General features: G+C 56.1%; 1 long non-coding RNA gene across 5 annotated transcripts; it reads left to right on the top strand.

Moving 5' to 3' along the window:
• The first annotated feature begins 12013 nt into the window (after positions 1 to 12013).
• On the top strand, positions 12014 to 18265 carry LOC109434896 (uncharacterized). 5 transcript variants are annotated; one of them, XR_012494201.2, is made up of 3 exons: positions 12017 to 12279; positions 12906 to 12980; positions 15150 to 18265. It is a non-coding gene; the product is annotated as an uncharacterized LOC109434896 (long non-coding RNA). The 5 variants fall into 5 exon arrangements; XR_016020330.1 differs by lacking the exon at positions 12906 to 12980 and having other exon boundaries at positions 12026 to 12279; positions 14985 to 15247; positions 15922 to 18265; XR_002135891.3 differs by lacking the exon at positions 12906 to 12980 and having other exon boundaries at positions 12051 to 12279; positions 15150 to 15247; positions 15922 to 18265.
• Positions 18266 to 18746: the final 481 nt, after the last annotated feature.

The following is an 18746-nucleotide window of genomic DNA, read 5'->3' on the forward strand; positions in this document are numbered from 1 at the left end:
GTGACAGGTGTGGAGTCCAGACCCGGCCTGGCGGAGGGTCCTCCCTGCTCAGAGGGAGAGATGAGTGGCCTTCCAGAGGCTCTTCAGGCACCGAGGGGCTGGGAATGCGGGGCTTCCACAGGCAGACATGCTCGTCCACACACACGACTGTCTGTCCATCTGTCCACTGAGGATTTCTACCCAGCTTCCCTTCCGCACCCACAACTCAGCGCTTCGCCCAGCCCAGCTCCCCCTCCCTGTGGGAAGCCCCTCACTCCATCAGCAAGGGCCCTGGGTCCGCCTGCCCCCACTGTGCAGGGTTCATTGAGATATTCATGTAGGTGGTCACCCCTGTCCCACAACAGACGACATTAAGGACGAGGAGACTCATAAAGAGTGAAATTGGCCTTGCTGTCCAGGAGCTGGAGCTGGGGTCGGCTGCACCCCCTCTGTCCAGCTCCACTGCTCTGTCTGTCCTGCCAGCGTCCAGTGTCTCCAGCACAGCCGGCCCCTGTCCCACCATCATGGACGGCCGCTCTTCCACCGCGGTCAGCCTCTCCAAGATGCCTTCCCCAGGCCCAGTGGGCGCAGGCCACCGCGGGTCCCTGTCCAGGCCCAGTTCCATCCAGGCACTGGCTCACCCACCGGCTGGCTGCACACAGCGCGGCCCGCTGACCCAAGCACTGTGAGTAAAGGCCTTCCTTCCACCTCTGCGTCGGGACTGGCACCGGGCACCTGTCCCTGGGACCTGTCTGTGCTCTGCCTCAGGACACACCAGTGACCGTCCCATGTGACTAGAGGCCAGGGTGGCCTCTGTTCGTTCTGAGCCATTTGTCGGCTGCTGTCGTGCCCCGTCTGCAAGAGCAGCTGGCAGCAGAGACCTTTGTTAGCGAGAGGTCATGCAGACGCTGACCTTTACGGTGTGTGGACAAGACAAAGCCTGTGCTCTGCATGCAGACCGCCCTTGTGTCTCCTGCCAGCAGCTGGGACAGAGGCTTCCGGAAATGCCACATCGCGGCTCCACACTGCTTTCTCAAACCCACTGAAGAGGACAGAGTTTAGGGACATTCGCTATTGTCACCTGTTTCCTGGAGAAAACACTGGACAAGACAGGGGGGCAAGGGACCCTCTCTAGTGACGCAGGAGCCCCAGCTCGGGTGGCAGGAGACAGGCACACCAGTGCCATCGCAGGGCCCTGCCCCACCCCCGAGGGGCCACCAGCAGCAGGACTCCTGTGAGGTTGTCCCAGCAGTGCCCTGTGTCCCCTGCCCTCCTGGGTCCCTAGGTAGTTTCCTCCCATCACCTGCACCAAGGTCCTGACCCCCACCCGTCCTGCCACTGCTCATGGTGGCACACGATGGCAGGGTGGGAATAGGAGATGTTGGGTGAACACAGGACGGGGCCCAAGAGCACGGCCGGGGCTGACTGGTCACGTGATCAAACCAAATCTCATGCAGCCTGTGCAGAGCCCTGCAGGCCGGCTCTTGGGGGCACAGCTGTGGGGTCCCTGCCTGGGGCCCAGGCCTACGTGAACAGAGGTGCCCTCAGAGGCCAGGCCTAGCAGCGTGGAGCAGCCAGACGGCCACACTCAGACCGAGGGTGAGTGAGGGGGAGAGCCGGCCAGGGGCCTTCAGATGCCTCTGGAGAAACAAGCCGTTGGCGGGGAGACCGATGGAAGGGAGGCGGGGAAGGAGAAGTACGGACGTCCAGCTGGCAGCCACAGGAAGAGTGAGAGGCTTCCACGTAGGCCAGGGGTGCCCCGGACTCAGTGCAGCTGCCCACTTGGCCCCCGAGTCACAGGGAAGTGTCTTCTAAACGGGAGCAGGCTTCTGCCCACTGCCTCCCGAGAACACGGCTGCAGTTCTCGTTTCCACCGTCAACGGCAGGGCGCCTGTCTCCCTGCTTCCTCCGACAATTACTTTAAGCGCTGCCTGTCGATAGCTGCGAGACAGCGAGACAACCAGGAGCATCATCACTAACACGGTAGAAATGCTTGAGCGGGTTCACGTTTCCCCTTCTCTAATTGCCTGCTCAGTGACACCCCTTATGAATGTCATACTCTGCTGGTACGTGTCCTTGTGCGTGGGAACCCCGGGTCCACATGGATGTTTCACTCGGGTTTCTGGACAAACAGCGAGAGCCAGGTCAGCTTGAGCCAGCAGACGTGCCTTCTCTTTAGATGGCTTTTGACTACATGGGGTGTTTGGAACTTGACAATCTGTTTACTGCCAGTGAGATCTGCTTCCCTGGTGTGTGTGTGTGTGTGTGTGTGTGTGTGTGTGTGTGTGTACCTTTCACATGTGCACACATGTGCACACATGCACACACCTGCCCACCCATATGCACATGTGCGCACACACACATGCCTTGGTTTACACCTTGCCCATCCCAGGAACTCAGGGCCAGTGGCTCTGGGGACAGCTGGCACCTGGGACAACCAGAAGCAGAGCTGCAGCTGCAGACACACGTCAGGGTGGCTCTCACCTGCCCCTGGGCTGTTATCCTCTCATCCCATTTGTAGTTGAACAGGAAAAGCATATTATCCTCACCAAATGTGATATTTTAGGGTTCTGGGTACAAAGTAAACAGGCAAGATTAGTCACATCTTCTACACCAGCAGCAAGAAGCTGTGCACAGAAATGGAAGGTAATCTTCTATTCAAGGAAGACTGCGTAGATCTCATGTAATCAAACAAGAAAGGCACTGAGCCCATAAGAAAAAGTATATAAAAGTATATAAAAGATGAGCCCGAGGGAGACCTAAATAAGTAAAATGGCACTTTTCCTGGCCTAGGAAAACTCGAAATAATAACGTATGATTGTATCCTTAGTGTTTTGTTATTTGATTAAAATGTGTCTAGAAAGCCCTCCCAAATAGAATCAAGTGGGGCTTCCTCTGACTGTGCAAATAGTGTGAATTCCCGCGGAAGGACAGCTTTGTCTCTGAGGACATTCTGGAAAAGACCACAGGGGGAAGTGCGCACTTAACTGACGTGCCAGCTGAGCATAGGGCAGCGGGATCGACAGCTGCCTTCCTGGCTGTCAGGACGCTGACGAGTGGACGACATCCCCACGCGGCCCATCCTGTTACGGGGACTTGGCCAGCGGGTTCCCAGTCTCATGGAGCCAGGAGAGTTCGTTTCATTGGTACCAACATAAATGGCCATCTTTTCAGAACAAGAAGGCATTCCTACCACACACCTACTTATAATAAATTCAAGGTAGATCAACTATCTCAAAGTGAAACAGAGACAAAGTGTGGAGGAACATTTAGTATAACATTCGTGGGACTTTGGAGCAAGGGTTTTTCTTCTGCCCCAACATCAAGAGGCCATAGTTTAAAATATAGATACACTTGACTCCACAACACTTTGAGAATGCTGGGTGTCAAACAATTGTACGCACGAGTTTGAAGGGAAAACCATAGTTCAGGAAATCCATCGGCGACGTGTCTGACCATGAAGAGTTAACATTCTTATGCATAAGTGGGACAGTAATGACAGTAAAACGCACAATTCATAAGGGGTGTCACTGAGCAGGCAATTAGAGAAGCGGAGATGTGAATCGCTGCTCAAGCATTTCTACCGTGTTAGTGATGATGCTCCTGGTTGTCTCGCAGCTATCGACAGGCAGCGCTTAAAGCAATTGTCGGAGGAAGCAGGGAGACAGGCGCCCTGCCGTTGATGGTGGAAAGGAGAACTGCAGCCGCGTTCTCGGGAGGCAGTGCAAAGAAGTCTGTTCCCGTTTAGAAGACACTTCCCTGTGACTCGGTGTGGGGGCGGAGCCCCAGAGAGTAGTTTCCAGGCTCTCGGCCTCACATAGACAGGTGCTGGCTCAGGTAGTAAATGGCCAACTGTGATTGGATGGCCATCAGCTGTGGCTAGTTGGCCGTCAGCTGTAACCAGTGAGCCATTGGCCACTAATATAACTGCTGTGGCTATGCTAGCAGAGAGAAGAATGGGGGCTAGCAAGATGGTGGCTGAGCTAGCAAGAGTGGATGGCGATTTGCGGACAGTGTGGATCCAGCCTCCAGTGAGAGTATAGTGCCGCCAGAGAGAATATAGTGGTATGACTCCCCTACCTATGGCTCCGTGGGTGTTCCTTTTTGGCCTCACCATATCCTGCGTTCTTGTGTGGGGAGCGGGAGCAGAGACCCCGCCGGGTCTCCCGCACGACACATGGCGCAGCGAGCAGAGACCCCGCATGACACTCGGGACCCTCGCTTTCCAGAGCCTTCCATCCTCAGCAAGGGCCCCACCGGTGACGGTGTCTGGGACACCTCTGTGCTTTCTGGGCAACCCGATGGTTTCTCCCAGGTGGATAAAAGCTGCGAGCACAGGTCACATGCTGACAAAGATGCCCGGCACTTACAGAGAACGCCACCCCAGTCGTCCCTGAAGCGCTGCCTGTCTCGTGCATGGGTCCTCACAGGCGCCTGGCACAGCGCTGTTGGAGATGGGAAACGCAGGCTGGACACCCTGAGCCCCCATCAGGGCCGGCCTTCGGGCTGCGGTGCGCTCAGCAGCACGGCCGCCCTTTCTGCTGTAAGCAAGAGCGGAATTCCAGGGAGCAATGGAGACTTGGAGCCTTGCCGGCCAGGAGAGTCTATGTTTTGCTTTGCTGTTTTGGGTGATTTTGTTGGTTTTGTATTTCCTATTGTCTGGTGGCTCCCAGAAGAGGAGCTTCCACCCAGGAGAGAACTGAGTGATGTTCAAAGGCCAAGTCAACAGACTGTGGGGGTTTGCTTGAGCGACCCAAGGAGGCAGGAGGGGCTGCGTGGCTCAGACCCACAGCTTTGAGGCTCACGGCCTCTCACTGCCGTGCAGGGCCCGGGCCTGGCGGGTTTCCCCTCAGCCCTGGAGCTCCAGCCAGCAACCCCGAAACCAAGCTGACTCTCGGGGGCAGCAGGCCACCCACTGTAGCCCGTGTCTCCTTGGGCACCCAGGGAGCCCCAGCGACAGAACTGCCCTGGAGACATAGCCACCGAGGGCTCCCCGTGTCCCACTTGCTCCCACAGAGGCCGGTGTGATGCCAGGAGGCACCTGCCTGCGAGCTGCCGCCTGAACACCTTCAGGGCTCAGAGGTGACGGCCTTCTCAGCAGTGGACACGGGGAGCCCAGAGAACTCCCAGAATCAGCGGCAGTGGTTTCCTGTGGGAGCCCAGCCCCCATTCCTTGACGCCCTCAAAGGACACTCCTAGCTGATTCTGTCACACACGTCCCCAGCCCTGGGTTCCAGCCTGGGCAGCAGGGAAGACCCTTGAACATGACAGTGGGGGTTTGTTTCCCAGGACGCTGCTGAGCTTTCCGACTGCCACGCACGGTGCCTGCTGCAAACCAGCAGTGACGGGTGTTGGGGATTTCTTAAAGAGTAAACAAAATGTATATTTCTTACACCGACTGAGAAAAAAAAAATCAATATCACATGTGTACCGATGCTAGACAGGCACAGAAATTATTAAGAGCTACATGGATTTACACGCCAGGCGAGGACATTCTGAATACATTACAGGAATAACTTGTGTTTGCTTTATGGTGATATTTTTATTTAAGACTTCCTTCTGTGCCAGAGTAATACTGTTCTTACTTAGCAACACAGAACAAGTCTCCCGTCCTTCACAAAAGATGTAAATGCTGATGAAAGCCGCACACCGGGAGGGAGAAGCAGGGCGCACACCCCAAGGCCAGCCTGAGGGTCTGTGATGTGACAAGTTTCGGGTGGCCCTGCCCAGCTGGGCTTCCTGCAGACCACCAGGGTGGAGCTGACCCCCCAGAGCTGGTCTGGAGACCACAGGCTGCAAAGGAGGCACCCGTCTTCCTGGCTGGCTCTGTTGTCCGCATACAAGGAGGGAGCGTGTCTGAAGCTTTGCACCCCATGAGGGGTGGGCCGTCCCTCCTGCACAGACCACAGTGAATATGCAGTGAGCGCCTTGGTCCCACTGTTCCACGTGGGGCCCTGCTCCTCCCGGTCACTGTGCCAGGCTGGCTGTGCGGGCACGGGGAGCCCCCCGTCCGCATAAGGCGACATGGCACAGGGAGGAAGAGCCCGATCACAGACTAGAGTCAGACATGCTAGGAGGCCAGATTCCTGGGTCACCATGAGCAGGAGCCCCAGAGGGGCCGGTCCAGGGCAGGACACGCTCGGCCCTTTCAGGTGTGGACCCTAGAGAGGCAGAGGGACGCACCTAGGGAGGAGGGGCCAGGACAGTGCAGGAGAGCCGGCCCTCGTGGGGGGTTGGGGGCGCCTCCATGGTGAGCCCCACGCAGGCCGACCTCACCCACCACTTTGGGGGTGTCGCAGGAGCAGGCACAGGACACAGAAACACAGGTGCTTATGAGAAGCCTGTCTCGTAGCAAAACAAAGAGGCAGGAAGAGCGAGCGCCCAGGCAGCCTGGCACGTGCTTTTAGGGCAGGCTGGGCGAGCCCACGCAGATAGCGGAGTGCTCAGCGCTCTGCACACACGCTTACAAGACTGTAACACACCTGCACACCGCAGACACCAACAGCAACAAGTAAACCCACAGCTGTATCAACTTGGTAGCTAAACTTCGTGCAGAGAAACTATTCTGAGTTAATTTAACACAGTAACGTGTACATCATTAGTGGTTAAATCCTCAGACTGAAAGTAACCTTACCTGGTTCCCGTAAACAGATGGTTACTGACCTCGGTAGCACCATTCAGACCGTGATGGATGAGACCGCGATTTCTTAATGCGTTTGATCTACACGCGTGGCTCAGAGGGATGTGACAGGGTTTCGATGTCTCTGAGAAGGGAGAGGCCTCACGCAGCTGAGTGTCTGAATAATCACACAGCAGAGAGAGGGGTGCCGATGGGCTCAGACCTCGGGGTCGGCCTGGAAGGGGGGGTGGGGGCACATTGTTCTACCCACTCGTCCACGGCGTACGCCGAGCCTGAGGAGGACGCAAGTGGACGCTGGCCAGGCTCTCGTTGTCACTGAGAACCCTGCTTAGGTCACGCTGCTGCCCCCTCATAGCAGCAGCATCTCAGGAAGGAAAATGTCCTTGTGATGATAAGGCGCCTCAGGAGCCGTGACCTGATGACTCCCGGGATGCCGTGGGGACGAGGGCAGCGAGCGAGCTGCTGGTTGCGATGAGTAGGCAGCAGTAGCTTCAGCTTATGTAAGTGATGTATAACATATGTGACACTCTAGGTTCTATATGCACACACTAGATACTACGTGCATATTCTCTCTCTCTCCCCATATGTATGTATATGGCGTCTCCCCAGCTCCAGACCCAGCCTTGAGCAGTGAAACCTCATGCAGAGGCTGCCCTGAGTTCACGGATGGCAGCCCCTTCCTGCACACACCTGAGCTTCACTTGGTCTACTGGGGGCTCAGATACCTGCCCCTGGTCAGCTGCCTCGTTGGGAGCCCGGACCTCGCTCAGGGCCTCCAGCACTGGCCCACCTAGGGGTGCTCCTGAGCTCCAGGCTCCCCTCGTCCTGGAGTCCCTGCGGCTACTGGGCTCAGCTGCGTCCCAAGCAGGGGGGCTCCCATCCCTGCTCCTTTCCCCTGGGCTTTGCAGCCATGACTCCCCTCTGGGTTGAAAGACTCTGGCGGATCCCCCCCGCACCCCCGGCTGCCCAGACGTCCCTGAGTCCCAGCATGGCTCACGGCCGAGTCCCCCCCCAGCCTCAGACAGCAGCCCCTGCCCCGTCCCTGCCCCTGCACGGGGCCGGAGCGGAGAGCGGGGTTGTGCTCAGCACTTACTTCCCCCTCTGGCTGCATCTGTCCATAGACTAGAGATGGCAGTAAAGGGATCTCCCACCCAGCGGAAGGGGCCAGCTCAGCACCCACACTGAGGAGGGGGAGAGCAGCGTCTCCTTCCAGAAGCTTCTGCGTATTTTCTGAAGGTCGAGAGTGTGTGCGTCATTGTCACTGTCAGAGAACACGTGTATCTCACAGTGTCCCCTGGGCCATCCCTACGTGGTGGCGGCCTCCCATGTCATCCTCATGTCTGCCCACTGTTACCTCACAGAGGAAACTGAGGCACAAAGATGGGCAGCAGGTGGCCTCGGGAGCCTGCACGCTGGGTCACAGCCCCACTGTGCGCGTTCTCCGGCTCGGCTGTGCGCCTCTGTGTGGACTGCGGTGTCATCCCACACGCGGCCTGGCTCTCAGCCCAGGGCCACGCCATGAGGCCCGACCCACATGAGGAGGGCGCCGAGCCTGCACGAGGGTGGCTGGTTCACAAACCCCAACATGCAAGACCCCTTCTCAGATCCTAGGAAAACTCCCACTGTCCATCCGTCCCCATGACCCTCCCTCGAAATCCCAAACACACTCAGTGCCTGAGTTGGAGTGGCCCCAGAGGCCAGCATAGCAGTCAGGCTGGGCCCCGTGGGCGTGGATGCACAGGTGTGGTCAGCGGGCCCCTCCTCTGCCAGCAGAACAGGCCACAGGCCAGCAGGGGACACTCTGGGCCCCTCCCTCCCTCCTGTCCCCACCTGATTCTCCAGACGGGTGGCTGTGTCTTTAAAAGCTGACATCTGGAAACCTGTGATAATTCTTTCCCAAGAGGCTCACCTCCTGATTGATTTTTCAACAGCCCTGGCTCTTTCCCCCAAATTGAAAAGGGTTTTACACAATTGACAGATGATAAAAATAGGTCTATCAACGTGCTTTCTCTTCTCAAGGGAAAAGGCACCCCCACCTCAAGACGCACCACTGGCTCACCTTGCGATGTGCGTGGGGTGTTATTTCTCCTCGGGGACCAAGGGAAACACCCCAAATCTCAAATCCATGAACTCAGAGCTCCCTAGTCCTTGCTGGGTACGTGGGGGCCAACTGCGGCCTGTGCATCCGGGGGTTGAGGAGGGGGGATAGGTGGCCTCACCTTCCAGATGACAAAGCCACTGCAGTGCCTGCGTGACACCATCTTCTTGGGTTTGGGCTGGTCCCCAGCATGTGTTTCCAACAAGGAACGAGGGTTCAGAGGTATCCCTAGGGGAGCTGGGCATCCCACACCCTCCCCAGGTGGCTGGGTGCTCAGTGCAGGCAGGATGCAAAACATTTCAGATGCATTTTCCCACGAAATCCCCACAACAGGATTTAAAAACGGAGCTCCAGGAGGCCAGGTCATCTGCCCAGGGTCACAGCCCAGGACCAGGGTGGGTCCTCGCCGAGGTAACCTGATGCAAACACCACGTCCTCTCAGCCACAGGCAGAAACTTTGTGCAGCAACCAGCCAGGAGAGTGAGCTGGTAGCAGTTTCTTTTCCCGGATCATCAGAGCACATTCCAGATAGAAATCGCTCCCGTGCAGACAGCACGCCTGGGGCAAAGTTGACTCCGTGATTAGATGCATTATAAACCATCTACTTTATCTGCCCGTCTCTCTAATTAGCCTTCCCGGGCCGGCATCTGCTGCAGACACGCGCGGGTCCCGCACCTGAATAAATGGAAGGGAATGATGTTGCCCTAATCTCCGAGAGGCACCGAGATAGAAGATTCACCCTGTTTACGGGATTAGAGGAGAGCTTTGACCTTGAGCTGGGAAGCATTGTTTTCTGAGTTGACTTTCAATTGGAAACACTGTTGTCTTTCAAAGGGAATGGGCATCTGAAACTGTATCAAGCACAAACAATGCTAAATTTGAGCCGCCTTTTTAAAAGAACATAACTAATTTCAGAGTGTCGTTGCGTCCGGACACGCAGCCAGAGGAGAGCGGGGGCTGATGCTGCTAGTGCATGCCTGAGCAATAATTAGATGCTTAGTAGGCTAATTATTTTGTGACTAAAATCAAACAAAATCAAGTAATTAAACAGCAGACAGAGACTGTCTAAAGTCCTTTCCTGAATGTTGGAGAAAGTCTGATTCACAGGACCGTTTATGGAGAAAGCCGTCTTCGTTCACGGTGCGGACGCCCCGCAACTGGTGGGAGGCTCCTGACAAGGAAGGTGGGGAAGCACAGTGTCCTTGAGGAAGTGGCAGGTCACCGGGGAGTGACGGGCATTTTCTGCTTTCAGCCTGAGCCTTGCTTTCAGAATGGCAGGGCAGGGTCCACGGCTCACTGATCAGATGGCAAACTGTTACCCGACCAGACACCTGCCCAGAAGGAAACCTGCCCTGACACTTCTGCTCCAGGAGCCTCGGAGCGAGAGGGACTGGTCCCCTTGTCTCCGCCCAGCACCTCCGGGCAGATGGCATCTCTGTGCGTGGCCCCCAGGGAGGACGGGCACAGTTGGGACGTGTAAGAGAGAGGGCCCTGCCTGGCGGGCCCAGAAGCCGGCCCCTCTCATCGATGGACCTGGCCCCTGGGCAGAGGTGAGCACCTCCCACCACCTGTCCAGGTGAGGGGCGTCCTGGGTTCTGGCAGAACATTCTAGATGGTGTGTCCAGGCTTCTGATGCAGGAGAAACAAGGCTTCCCCACCTGGGAAGTCATTGTCCTCCTTCGTTTCCTGACTCCTGTGCTCAGCTCAAGTCCCATCAATAACCAGTTGCCGGAGTGTCCGGGGGCCCAAGCCAGGGACGTGAGCAACGTCCCCTACGAGACGTGAGGTAGGGAGTGAGGACCAGGGGAGATGGGGAGGCCAGTACTGGGGATCTAGGAAGGCTGAAAAGTGGCAGAGACGGAGGTAAGCAGTCTAGGCTCTGGGGGCCAGATGGTCTGTGTCACACTGACTCAGCTCTGCGCGTGTCCTGCAGGGGAGCTGGAGACAATAATTAAACGACAGCATGACTGTTCTCCAATAAAACTTTATTTACAATAACAGGCTGGTGGGGTGGGCGGGGGGCGGTGCACAGCTGGCCTTCCGGCCTTTGTTTGCAGACCCTGATGGGGGGACAGTAACTCACTAGGGACGACCTTCGCATCCCCCTTTCTCTTTCACAGGACCAGCTTCACAACCACAAGGCCTGCTCCCGTCACCCGTGGGGCTCTCGGCTGTGAGTGCTTTGCCGGGAGCCAGCTGCCCAGGGTCTTTTCACAGGGAAGGCTGACACGGTCCCCCGGCACACAGGGGACACAACATGGAATTCTCTTGTTCAGAAATAAGGAAAGGGGAACTTTCAAAGCCAACACCCAACTCGGGGCTCACGTCGCCGCAGGAGGCAGCGTGTCCGTGTGGCTGGGCCAGTGAGGTTGTGTCACTGGAATTAACTCCCGGTCATTTGCAAAAGGTGGAAAGAATTCACAGACTCTTTTCTAGCCTCTAGAATTCTCATTTCTAGCCTGAAATGAGGAGAGCAAGGAAGTAAGTTTAGTCAAGAAGAAGGAAGCCGGCCGAGACATTGCCGGGCAGACGACTGCACCTGACTCTAGCTGAGCTTTTCCTTATATAGGAAAGTGTAGGTAAATTTCCTCATGGCAGGAAATGTGACGTATAGACTGAGGTCATTTGATTGACATATGTTGGTTATGTAACTAGTTTCTTTCTACACATGCTCGTACCCAGAATGCACACAGAAAAACCCCGCGGGGCGGGGCGGGGGGACAAGCCTTAATGTTCAATCCATTCTAATTGCATTATAATTAAGCTAGAGTTCAACCAATGGGCAGGTTTTGGCAGTTTGTGCATGTGTGCAGAACCAGTTAAAACCAGTTGGGTCTTATCTCCTCTTTTTAGGAGGGTTTAGACATTTAGATTTATTTCTAGGGGATGAGCCTGGGGGATTCCTGGGGAGGGGATGCAGGCCTGGGCTTCCCCCCCAGGTTCACGGTTATTGACCCTTTTCTGCCTCATCACTGCCGGCAGTTGCCTGCACGACGCCATTCACCAAACTTCTCTGAAATCTCAGCTTTGACCTCTGTTCTTTGTTTTTAAGTTACTTGTCAAGATTCTTGCAAGTGTTCGACTTGCCACGTTCACTCCGGGTCCCCCGAAATGAAAGCTCTTATTGTCGCTGTCACGCGTCCCAGCAATCAGCCCCACGTGGAAAATACCCCGCACGGAGCCAGGCATCTGAGGCACATCGTCCGCCCAGAGCATTCTCACGCATCTTTCTCCCCAAAGGAACCATGTCTGAAATAGCAGCGGAACAGGAGAGAGGCAGCCGCTAACTATAGAATTCACTGCATGCACAGAGATTTGGCACTTGGGACGGGGACAGGAGGAGCTTGGCCAGGCACCCTCAAAATAGTACACTCTGTTCTGTGCTTGCCCCCAGTGCAGACAGCACATTGGCTCAGGTACAGCCGTCTGTTTCCATATAGTCTAGCAAGTCTGGAAAATAAACACACCACCCCAAGCCGCCCGCCTGCGAGGAACAGAGGAATCCGATTAAGCCATTTCCATGGAGCGAAGCTGCTCAAACCAGGATAAAACGATTTGGAAGGTACAGTGTTGGGGCCGCTAAAATGCGTGGGGTGTGCGTGTGTGAACATTCCTCGACTTCAAATTGGTTTTAAATGCTGTCTGCTCTTTAAGAAGATTTGGTTTACAAAGTTATGTTTTGTGCCTGGGGAACGTCCCCCGGCCCACCCCCTCCAGACGCTGGCCGACAGCAGCACTGGGGCGAACTCAGGTCTCTGGCTCCTGGGCGGGGCTGGTCTGGGCGGGCAGGGCCACCCCACCGTCCACACGGAAGCCAGGGGCGTTTGGCAGCACAGACAGCGCTGTCAGCAGTCAGTGTGGGGCCTGAGTGGGGTGTGGGCCTCCCACCTGCCCTCCGCTGGCCTCTTTCCTTCCCTCTCCCCCTCCTCCGTCCTTCATCTCACACCAGAATCCCTGCTGGGTGCCAGCCCTTACTGGGGAACTAGCCGTGAACAAAGCCACTGCCCTGAGGAGACTTACATTTAACAGGGGAGCAGCCAGAGACAAAACAGACCATAAAGTAGGCAGCGCTTTAGACGGTGGTCACAGCTAAGAGAAACAAAGCAGGAAAAGAGGAAGGCAGGGAGGAGGGGCTCAATTTTGGACCAGGTGTCCAGGGGCTTCTCACAGAGTAACATTCCCGTGTAGGGAGGAGGGAGTGGACGCCTAAGTCACTGGACAGAAGACACCAGGCAGAGAGAGCAGCCGTACAAAGGTCCTGAGGTAACTCCGGGACCCAGAGTACCCAGAGCCCGGGGAGGGGAGACGGCTGGAGTGAGACGGGCGGGTGCCTTGGAAGGCTGACCCGGGGAGGAGCAAGGAGATGTCCCTTGGCTCACATTTCCCAGGATCACTCAGCTTCTGGGGGACTCTAGGGAGACAAGCATGGAAGGAAGTCAAATGTGCAGGTTTTAACTCTGGCAATAACCACGAGAGCCAATCCGGCAGAGGCTGGTCTGGGGGTTCCTCCTCCCGTCCCGACCTGGACCGTCCCCTCACCTCCCTGCCCTGTGTCTGGGCTCCAGGCGTCCCTGGCCAGCCAGCCCTGGACAGTGCGTTATGACATATCCGACCAGAGCAAGCCTGTGTGTCCTGTCTCATTCCTCCCTTAGCACCTGCCTGCACCCGGGACAACTGGCCCCTGTGGCTTTCGTTCCTGACATGCTGACTCTCCAGCGTCCGGAAGTGCATGTGTGTTTGTGTCTCTATGTACACATCATAAGTCTACACGGACACACCCACATTCATGTCCGTGCAGTGTGTCTGGCCGATGGGCCTGGGTTTAAATAGCAAAGCGCTTTTCTGAAAACTTCTGCTCGGTGAGAGTAGCACTTAGTGCCACCTGTGGGCAGCCCCACTGGGACAGAGTGAGCCCCAGCTAGAGCAGACGGCCAGCTCCCTGAAGCCCTGTGTGTCACATACTCTGGGAAACCCTGAGAAGGAGCAGAAGCGTCACCATAAAGCAGAAGGGGACCAGACAACCACAGTGCAGTGGCCGTGGGGCCGCCTCTGGGCTCAAGGGTCCCAGCTACCGGTCTGTGGGGAAGACATCGTGGCTGCCCACCTTTGGACCCTCGGCCCAGGTCCCCACCTGGGGCAGAGGACAGTCATCTACAGACCTGGGGCGCTGTATTTGGTCCTGGGGTGGCCAGGGCCCACATCTGCCCTTACGAGACCCCAGCACATGACCTCCCAGAGTCGGTGCCCACATTGAAGGGGACCCACACTTGTCCCATCTGTGACAAGCCCTGTGGAGCTTCTCCATGTACAGAAAGTCCCTGGATCCTGGTGACAAAAGTGACAAATGCCAGTAGCAGCCTCCCCCTTTCCCCAGGCACCTCCAGGCTGACAGGTTTGGGTCGCCCCTGACAGACCCCACCCCAGGAGAAGCCGTACCCCAGGCCTGATTTTAGGGGTCTGAAGTGAGATGAAGGAAGACCCTAAGAAACCTCCCAGATAATATCTAACCTCGACCACCATCGCCGCCCTACCACACACGCCTGGGGAAATCTTCCACCCAGGATGGGTCATTCCGGAGCCTGGGAGAAGCTGCCCAATCTCAGGGTGGGGTCAGGGGGGTGGGTGGGGCCAGGGTGGTTGGCGGGGCAAGGTGGGGCCCAGTAGGGCCCACCCACATCTCCAGGTGCTGGTGAACAAACCCCCAGCCTCCCCAGCCCTGGGCAGTGAGAGCAGGATGTGCATGGGGGAGAGGCTGAAAGTCAGCCATGTGACCCCCACGGAGAGCTAACCTGTCTGTAAGACATGGGTCTCAGTGCTGGGGGTGGGGTGGGGGTGGGGGTTCTGACCCCCCCCCATGCAGCTTCCTGGGGACGCCATGTGTACTCCACACACAGGCGCTGGCCCCCTCCCCGTTTGGCTGTGCCCTGCCCCCATGCTGGCCAGGAGCTCTCAGACCTGCAGACCACACTGGTCAGGAAAGAGCAATAAGATTTCAGCACAGACAAGACATTCCGCCCTCAGGGGGCATAATGCAACTGCAGCAATCCAGGACAGGGGCTTCGGGTGGGGTGGGGGGGGACAGGAAGCCACGTAAATGTTCCACAGGCAGAGCAGGGGCAGCTCTGGGTTCCTGGACAGTAAATCAGAGCCTCTCTTGACATAATTCTTTGAAAACAAGGTTGTGAGCTATGCAAAGCCTCTGATGCTGATGTCGGACCCTCAGTGCAGAATTTACTCTTTCTTAGTTTTTTCCTACGTGACCCACAGGGTAGACAGGCAGGTGACACCCTCCAGCGTGACTCTTCTCCTGGGAGTGTCCTGAACCGGTTTCCTTCCAGCATGAGCCATCCTGAGGCCTCCCCTTGGGCACAGTGGGGAACTGTGACACATACGGTTCCAGGTCCCTGTCTCAGGAGCCTGTCCCTGTTCCAGGGCAGTGAGGGAACCCAGCTGGCATCCCTCAAGCCTTTTCCAAGGACGAGAAGGAGCAGGATCTGGAAAGTTGCTCAAAACAAGGACGACTTAAGCAGGTACGTTGCAAACCACCTGGGGCCTCGTGGTCAAGCGCTCACACACCTTGCTGGGGGCGACCACACGTGATGTTAAACCCTATGTCCCCTGTAAGCCGGTCTGCCAGGGCCACTTCAACTACAGCGGGTCAGCTGGCACTGGTTCACAGGCCAGGGACCGAGTCTTAGAAAGGCAAAGGGAACAGCAGTGCTCTCTCTCCCTCTCTCTCTCTCTCTCTCACACACACATACACATACACACACAGACACTCACGCACGTGCACAGTCACACACATATGTGCACACACTCACGCACACCCACCCACACTTACGTACACATGTGTGCTTACACACACACACACGTGCACAAATGCTCCGGGGTGGACACAGCGGTCTGACCTGCTGACGTTGTGCCGTGCAGAGCTGGGCAGTTCTAAATCCTTTGGTTTCCTGCCTGTTGAGCAGATCTGCTGTCACTGCTGCTGCGAGCGTGGCCTGGGGACAGGAGAATTAGCTGCACTCAGCGAGTGACCCTCATTTCTTCCCATGTGTTCCAGCGCATTCCACATTCCATTATGCCCATTAAGGATGCGGCTGGCTCATCCCCCCAGAGATGCCACAGGCCTGAGAGTTCCTTCTGACCTGATTTCCATTTTCTGACAAAGAGAAGTGACATTTCTGAGTTTTGCCAACAGGTAAAGGGCCTGAGAAGGCCGTGTCAGATCTGTGCCAGACCCGCAGGGAGACTGAGCCAGTGCAGACGGGCCGAGCGGCACACAGGCTCTCCCACCAGCTGGGCTCCCAGGCGGGGGAGAGCCGACTCTCCAATCACCATGTCTCACCAGTTCAAGGACGTCCATGAGAAAGCTGCCCTCCCACCCACACACGCATGCACGAGTGCACACACGTGAACGCGCACACACACCCTCCCAGTTTCCTTGAATCTCGAGCACCAGCTTTCCCTGGTGGGATCAAAGGGGGCAATGCGGGCCGATCAGACAGCTTTGAGCAGAGCAGGCGCTGCAGCTGTCAGGACCTGTGACTCTCAGGCCCTGCTTTCCTTGTGTCGATTACTTTTCACCACAGCCCAGGGCCTGTGCTGTCACTGGCCGCGTCCACAGGTGGGGCACTGGGGCTGCAGCCTGCTCACGTCCAGGGAAGGGAAGCAGCTGGGGCGCAAGCCCAGCTGTCCGGACCACAGTGCCTGTTCGCCCAGAGCCCACCTTGCCCTCCAGGCTGCGAGAAGCTGCCTCCACACTCAGACACAAACGCATCTGCCAGTATTTTGGTGAAATGTCCTTGAAGCACCTTATTTAAAGGAGCCCTTCCCTCTCCGTGTGTGTACACACATGAACATTTACACAATGGTGTGAAAAGCCTTCATGAAGAGCCCTGGGGGCCTTGTCTGTCTGACACTGAGGCCTGGAGGAGTGAAGCAGGTGACCGAGGTCAGCCTGCTGTCCTGCCTCCGCGGGACCCCAGCAGCCTGGACACCCCACAGGGTGGCCACCGGCCCTCAGGAATCAAGTCCATGTGGTGTGGGAGTCCTGCCCCTCAGTGTTCCCAGTGGGAAGCACGTGGGCTGGGACACGGTGGCCTCTGCAATGTCTGTGGTGGTGTCGGCCTGAGAGGCTGGCCAGGGGCCGGTCTGCTTCCCCTTGGTCTCAACAACGGAGCTGCTCTCTGCATGGCGATTTGGCTCTTCAGTAACTTCACACCCACAGACTCACCTGGTCCTGGGCCCCACTCCCCCACTTGCAGGAGCTGAGGGGACCAAAGTTTGCCACCCCAAAATATGCCTTTCGGGATATGGATTTTAAAACACAGGAAGAGCTTTAACCACCCTCCCCCCCCCACCTGCCTAAAGGAATCCAGGTAGAAACACCTGCTCACAGAAGGGGGCATCCCCTTAGCATCACAGCATGAACTAAATGGCCGACAGGAGGGATCTAGCAGAGCCCAGGGCTGGACACCCCTCGTGTCCCCCATTTCTGGGTGTCCCAACAAGGACCTGTTGACCACACGTTTGCTCGGTCTCGTCTACCTGTGAATGATCTGCTTTCCCTTCGCAATCCCAGCCCCCGCCTCCCTCTCTTTTGTCCAGAACGGCATGTAAACCTCAGCTGCCAAAGTGTCCAGAGTCTCATATGCTTACGGCCCCCCACATGTACATCCGTGATAAGTTTGACATTTTCTCCTGTTACTCTGTCTCCTAATTACTAATTTGATTCCTAGCCCAGCCAGAAGAACCTAGAAAGGAGGAAAGAGAGTTAATTTTGGCCCCCACGAGACACACTAGACTGAGCTCATGAGGGGTTTCTCCAGTGTCTGCATGTGTCACAGCTTTGGGGGTCAGGAGCCCACAGTGCCCTGCTTTCCACGCGGCACAACTTCCCCTCCGTGCGTCCCCTTCTCTGGAGGCCTTTTCACCCACGCCCCACCGGACCCTCTGTGGGACATGCTCATTTCCTGCCTGTGGGTCTGCTGTATGTGCCAGCAGAAGTGACTGTCCTACCCACGGCTGATGAATCCAGACAGGTGCAAATGTTGTGTGGACAGCACATGACACGGTGAAGGGCTAAGGCAATGGATGATTGGAGATGATGGACAGACAAGCAGCCTGGCTGCATGGTTATGGCACAGCTGTCTTAGCCTCCGGAACGCAAGCGTGTAGACCCCAGCGGGAGTATTCTACAGTTTTTGGGTAACTCGCCACCCCTGGCATGTAATGGAAATATGTGCAAAGTGGGCTCTTGATAAATATTAGTTTAATGAAAACATAAAAGGTTTTCCGTTAAGTTATACTTAATGAAAGCATTTTAATAGTATTGTAAATAAAACCTAGAATTCATTTTTACTTTTCTTTTCCTACACGTAAGAGTGTAAGAATACCACCTGGGAACAAACGAAGAAAATAAAAATGGCAGGGGGATGCACTGCAATATCTTTCTTGGCCATATTTTGGGGGAAGCCATTACTTGAAATACTGGCAAAAGGAAAGTGTTTATTAATGGCAAATAAACCGCTCAAGTTTTAGCAGGTTCCTTTTCCTTCAGATAAGAATCCAATTACGTAAATACATGTACTTTGTCTTTCAGAAATAAGGTTCAAAATAATAGAATACCAAATGCCGACATAAGAATGCCATCTATTATTTTCAACTTTCAGCCCGGAATAGAACACATTGTATGCGGCGAGGGATCAGAACACCAACTCTTGAGTGTGTTCTTCCCCAAAAGTATCTACCTGTGAAAACATGACTTTAAAAGACTTAGGACGGGGACACGACTACGACAAGTGCGAGAGAAAAAGTGCTGAGGGTGGAACGAGGAAGCTTATTCCCACTCCACAGACGTGGGTCGTGAGGCACGAGAGGCTCAGGAACGTACCCAAATGCCACAGCTGGTGGGTGACACACTGGAGAGTCACAGGAAAGACTGCATGGCAAACACCAAAGTCCACGGTTGACGCCACTTCTCTGATAAAACCAAGAAGTCCCCCAGCAGCGTTTACGTTGTCC

The sequence above is a fragment of the Rhinolophus sinicus genome, chromosome 1, assembly GCF_057876585.1.
Source record: "Rhinolophus sinicus isolate RSI-liver-muscle chromosome 1, RSI-T2T, whole genome shotgun sequence".
NCBI classification, from domain to species: Eukaryota; Metazoa; Chordata; class Mammalia; order Chiroptera; family Rhinolophidae; genus Rhinolophus; species Rhinolophus sinicus.